Here is a 5,530-nt window from a genome sequence, read left to right on the forward strand (position 1 = left end):
TTTTTCACAAGAGGAGCCTGTGTGTGGTGTATTTACAGAGCCTGTGTGTGCTGTTTTACAAGAGCCTGTGTGTGCTGTATTACCAGAGCCTGTGTATGCTGCATTACCAGAAGAGCCTGTGTGTGCTGTATTATCAGAGCCTGTGTGTGCTGTATTACCAGACCCTGTGGGCTGTATTACCAGAGGAGCCTGTGTGTGCTGTTTTACCAGAGGAGCCTGTTTGTGCTGTATTACCAGAGCCTGTGTTTGCTGTATTACCAGATCCTGTGTGTGCTCGATTACCAAAACATGTGTGTGCTGTATTACCAGAGCCTGTGTGTTCTGAATTACCAGAGCCTGTGTATCCTGTATTACCAAAGCCTGTCTGTGCTGTATTACCAGAGCCTGTGTGTGCTGTATTACCAGACCTGGTGTGTTGTATTACCAGAGGAGGCTGTGTGTGCTGTATTTCCGGAGCCTTTGTGTGCTGTATTACCAAAGCCTGTGTGTGCTGTATTACCAGCGTAGACTTTGTGTGCTGTATTACCAGAGGAGCCTGTGTGCGCTGTATTACCAGAGCCTGTGTGTGCTGTATTCCCAGTCCTGGTGTGTTGTATTACCAGAGGAGGCTGTGTGTGCTGTATTTCCGGAGCCGTGGTGTGCTGTATTACCAAAGCCTGTGTGTGCTGTATTACCAGCGTAGACTTTGTGTGCTGTATTACCAGAGGAGCCTGTGTGCGCTGTATTACCAGAGCCTGTGTGTGCTGTATTCCCAGTCCTGGTGTGTTGTATTACCAGAGGAGGCTGTGTGTGCTGTATTTCCGGAGCCGTGGTGTGCTGTATTACCAAAGCCTGTGTGTGCTGTATTACCAGCGTAGACTTTGTGTGCTGTATTACCAGAGGAGCCTGTGTGCGCTGTATTACCAGAGCCTGTGTGTGCTGTATTCCCAGTCCTGGTGTGTTGTATTACCAGAGGAGGCTGTGTGTGCTGTATTTCCGGAGCCGTGGTGTGCTGTATTACCAAAGCCTGTGTGTGCTGTATTACCAGCGTAGACTTTGTGTGCTGTATTACCAGAGGAGCCTGTGTGCGCTGTATTACCAGAGCCTGTGTGTGCTGTATTCCCAGTCCTGGTGTGTTGTATTACCAGAGGAGGCTGTGTGTGCTGTATTTCCGGAGCCGTGGTGTGCTGTATTACCAAAGCCTGTGTGTGCTGTATTACCAGCGTAGACTTTGTGTGCTGTATTACCAGAGGAGCCTGTGTGCGCTGTATTACCAGAGCCTGTGTGTGCTGTATTCCCAGTCCTGGTGTGTTGTATTACCAGAGGAGGCTGTGTGTGCTGTATTTCCGGAGCCGTGGTGTGCTGTATTACCAAAGCCTGTGTGTGCTGTATTACCAGCGTAGACTTTGTGTGCTGTATTACCAGAGGAGCCTGTGTGCGCTGTATTACCAGAGCCTGTGTGTGCTGTATTCCCAGTCCTGGTGTGTTGTATTACCAGAGGAGGCTGTGTGTGCTGTATTTCCGGAGCCGTGGTGTGCTGTATTACCAAAGCCTGTGTGTGCTGTATTACCAGCGTAGACTTTGTGTGCTGTATTACCAGAGGAGCCTGTGTGCGCTGTATTACCAGAGCCTGTGTGTGCTGTATTCCCAGTCCTGGTGTGTTGTATTACCAGAGGAGGCTGTGTGTGCTGTATTTCCGGAGCCGTGGTGTGCTGTATTACCAAAGCCTGTGTGTGCTGTATTACCAGCGTAGACTTTGTGTGCTGTATTACCAGAGGAGCCTGTGTGCGCTGTATTACCAGAGCCTGTGTGTGCTGTATTCCCAGTCCTGGTGTGTTGTATTACCAGAGGAGGCTGTGTGTGCTGTATTTCCGGAGCCGTGGTGTGCTGTATTACCAAAGCCTGTGTGTGCTGTATTACCAGCGTAGACTTTGTGTGCTGTATTACCAGAGGAGCCTGTGTGCGCTGTATTACCAGAGCCTGTGTGTGCTGTATTCCCAGTCCTGGTGTGTTGTATTACCAGAGGAGGCTGTGTGTGCTGTATTTCCGGAGCCGTGGTGTGCTGTATTACCAAAGCCTGTGTGTGCTGTATTACCAGCGTAGACTTTGTGTGCTGTATTACCAGAGGAGCCTGTGTGCGCTGTATTACCAGAGCCTGTGTGTGCTGTATTCCCAGTCCTGGTGTGTTGTATTACCAGAGGAGGCTGTGTGTGCTGTATTTCCGGAGCCGTGGTGTGCTGTATTACCAAAGCCTGTGTGTGCTGTATTACCAGCGTAGACTTTGTGTGCTGTATTACCAGAGGAGCCTGTGTGCGCTGTATTACCAGAGCCTGTGTGTGCTGTATTCCCAGTCCTGGTGTGTTGTATTACCAGAGGAGGCTGTGTGTGCTGTATTTCCGGAGCCGTGGTGTGCTGTATTACCAAAGCCTGTGTGTGCTGTATTACCAGCGTAGACTTTGTGTGCTGTATTACCAGAGGAGCCTGTGTGCGCTGTATTACCAGAGCCTGTGTGTGCTGTATTCCCAGTCCTGGTGTGTTGTATTACCAGAGGAGGCTGTGTGTGCTGTATTTCCGGAGCCGTGGTGTGCTGTATTACCAAAGCCTGTGTGTGCTGTATTACCAGCGTAGACTTTGTGTGCTGTATTACCAGAGGAGCCTGTGTGCGCTGTATTACCAGAGCCTGTGTGTGCTGTATTCCCAGTCCTGGTGTGTTGTATTACCAGAGGAGGCTGTGTGTGCTGTATTTCCGGAGCCGTGGTGTGCTGTATTACCAAAGCCTGTGTGTGCTGTATTACCAGCGTAGACTTTGTGTGCTGTATTACCAGAGGAGCCTGTGTGCGCTGTATTACCAGAGCCTGTGTGTGCTGTATTCCCAGTCCTGGTGTGTTGTATTACCAGAGGAGGCTGTGTGTGCTGTATTTCCGGAGCCGTGGTGTGCTGTATTACCAAAGCCTGTGTGTGCTGTATTACCAGCGTAGACTTTGTGTGCTGTATTACCAGAGGAGCCTGTGTGCGCTGTATTACCAGAGCCTGTGTGTGCTGTATTCCCAGTCCTGGTGTGTTGTATTACCAGAGGAGGCTGTGTGTGCTGTATTTCCGGAGCCGTGGTGTGCTGTATTACCAAAGCCTGTGTGTGCTGTATTACCAGCGTAGACTTTGTGTGCTGTATTACCAGAGGAGCCTGTGTGCGCTGTATTACCAGAGCCTGTGTGTGCTGTATTCCCAGTCCTGGTGTGTTGTATTACCAGAGGAGGCTGTGTGTGCTGTATTTCCGGAGCCGTGGTGTGCTGTATTACCAAAGCCTGTGTGTGCTGTATTACCAGCGTAGACTTTGTGTGCTGTATTACCAGAGGAGCCTGTGTGCGCTGTATTACCAGAGCCTGTGTGTGCTGTATTCCCAGTCCTGGTGTGTTGTATTACCAGAGGAGGCTGTGTGTGCTGTATTTCCGGAGCCGTGGTGTGCTGTATTACCAAAGCCTGTGTGTGCTGTATTACCAGCGTAGACTTTGTGTGCTGTATTACCAGAGGAGCCTGTGTGCGCTGTATTACCAGAGCCTGTGTGTGCTGTATTCCCAGTCCTGGTGTGTTGTATTACCAGAGGAGGCTGTGTGTGCTGTATTTCCGGAGCCGTGGTGTGCTGTATTACCAAAGCCTGTGTGTGCTGTATTACCAGCGTAGACTTTGTGTGCTGTATTACCAGAGGAGCCTGTGTGCGCTGTATTACCAGAGCCTGTGTGTGCTGTATTACCAGCACCTGTGTGTGCTGTATTACCAGAGCATGTGTGTGCTGTATTACCAGAACCTGTGTATGCTGTTTTACCAGAGGAGCCTGTGTGTGCTGTATTACCAGCACCTGTGTGTGCTGTATTACCAGAGCATGTGTGTGCTGTATTACCAGAACCTGTGTATGCTGTTTTACCAGAGGAGCCTGTGTGTGCTGTATTACCAGAGCCTGTGTGCACTGTATTAGTATTACCAGCACCTGTGTGTTCACCAGAGCCTGTGTGTTCTGTATTAACAGAGCCTGTGTTTGCTGTATTACCAGAGCCAAGTGTGCTGTATTACCAGAGTCTGTGTGTGCTGTATTACCAGCACCTGTGTGTGCTGTATTACCAGCACCTGTGTGTGCTGTATTACCAGCACCTGTGTGTGCTGTATTACCAGCACCTGTGTGTGCTGTATTACCAGCACCTGTGTGTGCTGTATTACCAGCACCTGTGTGTGCTGTATTACCAGCACCTGTGTGTGCTGTATTACCAGCACCTGTGTGTGCTGTATTACCAGCACCTGTGTGTGCTGTATTACCAGCACCTGTGTGTGCTGTATTACCAGCACCTGTGTGTGCTGTATTACCAGCACCTGTGTGTGCTGTATTACCAGAGCCTGTGTGTGGTGTATTACCAGACCCTGTGTGCTGTATTATCAGAGGAGCCTGTGTGGGCTGTATTGCCAGAGCCTGTGTGAGCTGTATTACCAGAGTCTCTGTGTGCTGTATTACTAGAGCCTGTGCGTGCTGTATTACCAGAGGAGCCTGTGTGTGGTACATTACCAGAGCCTGTGTTTTCTGTATTATCAGAGCCTGTGTGTGCTGTATTACCAGAGCCTGTGTGTGCTGTATTACCAGACTCGGTGTGCCATATTACCAGAGGAGCCTGTGTGTGCTGTATTACCAGAGCATTTGTGTCCTGTATTACCAGAGTCTGTGTGTGCTCTATTACCAGTGCCTGTGTGTGCTGTATTACCAGTGCCTGTGTGTGCTGTATTACCAGAACCTGTGTGTGCTGTATTATCAGATGAGCCTGTGTGCGCTGTATTACCAGACCCTGTGTGTGCTGTATTACCAGAGCCTTTGTATGCTTTATGACAAGAGGAGCCTGTGTGTGCTGTATTACCAGAGCCTATGTGTGCTGTATTACCAGACCCTGTGTCTGCTGTATTACCAGAGCCTGTGTGTACTGTATTACCACCGGCTGTGTGTGCTTTATTACCAGAGCCTATGTATGCTGTATTACCAGAGCCTGTGTATGCTGTATTACCAGAGCCTGTGTGTGCTGTATTACCAGAGTCTGTGAATCCTGTTTCTAGCGGAGCCTGTGTGCGCTGTATTACCAGAGCCTGTGTGTGCTGTATTACCAGAGCCTGTGTATGCTGTATTACCAGAGGAGCCTGTGTGTGGTGTATTTACACGGCCTGTGTGTGCTGTATTACCAGAGGAGCCTGTGTGCGGTGTATTTCCAGAGCCTTTGTTTGCTGTATTATCAGAGCCTGTGTGTGCTGTATTACCAGACCATGTGGGCTGTATTACCAGAGGAGCCTGTGTGTGCTGTATTACCAGAGCCTCTGTGTGCTGTATTACCACATCCTATGTGTACTGTATTACCAGAGCCTCTGTGTGCTGTATTACCAGAGCCTGTGTGTGCTGTATTACCAGAGCCTGTGTGTGCTGTATTACCAGAACCTGTGTGAGCTGTATTACCGGAGCCTGTGTGCTGTATGACCAGAGCCTGTGTGTTCTGTATTACCAGAGCCTGTGTGTGCTGTATTATCAGAG

This window comes from Nannospalax galili, unplaced genomic scaffold (assembly GCF_000622305.1).
Source record: "Nannospalax galili isolate Female #2095 unplaced genomic scaffold, S.galili_v1.0 scaffold366, whole genome shotgun sequence".
In the NCBI taxonomy this organism is placed as follows: domain Eukaryota; kingdom Metazoa; phylum Chordata; class Mammalia; order Rodentia; family Spalacidae; genus Nannospalax; species Nannospalax galili.